Source organism: Artemia franciscana, chromosome 1, assembly GCF_032884065.1.
Source record: "Artemia franciscana chromosome 1, ASM3288406v1, whole genome shotgun sequence".
Taxonomy (NCBI): Eukaryota; Metazoa; Arthropoda; class Branchiopoda; order Anostraca; family Artemiidae; genus Artemia; species Artemia franciscana.
The window spans coordinates 48186428-48187124 of NC_088863.1; positions in this window are offsets into that span (position 1 = coordinate 48186428).

Sequence of the window (697 nt, forward strand, 5' to 3'; positions counted from 1 at the left end):
ACTAGTGAAAGTTACTCCTAAGATTTTTATTTCGTTCACAATCGGGAAAGGGACTAGAGGCATATCTAAATTCCGCTTCAGAGGGTTGAAACGAATTATCTTCGACTGGGCTACGTTAATGGTAAGATCATGACTTGAGCATTCGGTCTTTAGCTGATCAAATAACTGGTCTGAAGCTCTTGGTTCTGAGCAGAATTATTCAGTATTTTCGAAATAATAAAAATTTAATTTAAAAAAATGACTTATAACTGCTTTGAAATAATAAAAATAATCTGAGTTAACTATTGCTTCGCTTCAATTGTGTCATCCTATACAATTACGGCATACTTATATAGGATGTATACGATGTACGGCTGCCTCCAATCTAATTTGTTGATTAGAAATTGACAGGAGATGGGGAGACACTAAGATTGTAGCTAGGTGACCCTTCTATGTAAGATAAGGTCACTTGCATCAATCAATGCCAGGTCATGCTTTCTTTTCTGTATTCTTCTCATGATGAAAGCGACGGGGTTATATCAAGAACATTTTTAATTGATAAGATGGGAGGTAATTATTGTAGACCGCTCTTATGTTTGACAATTTGTACTGAGCAAATCCTTACACAGTGCGAGGCAGAAAAGGACAGTGTCCTTAACTGTGAGACAAGGACTCAACATTCTGAATGAGTTTAGGATAACACACTACAAGCTGATAC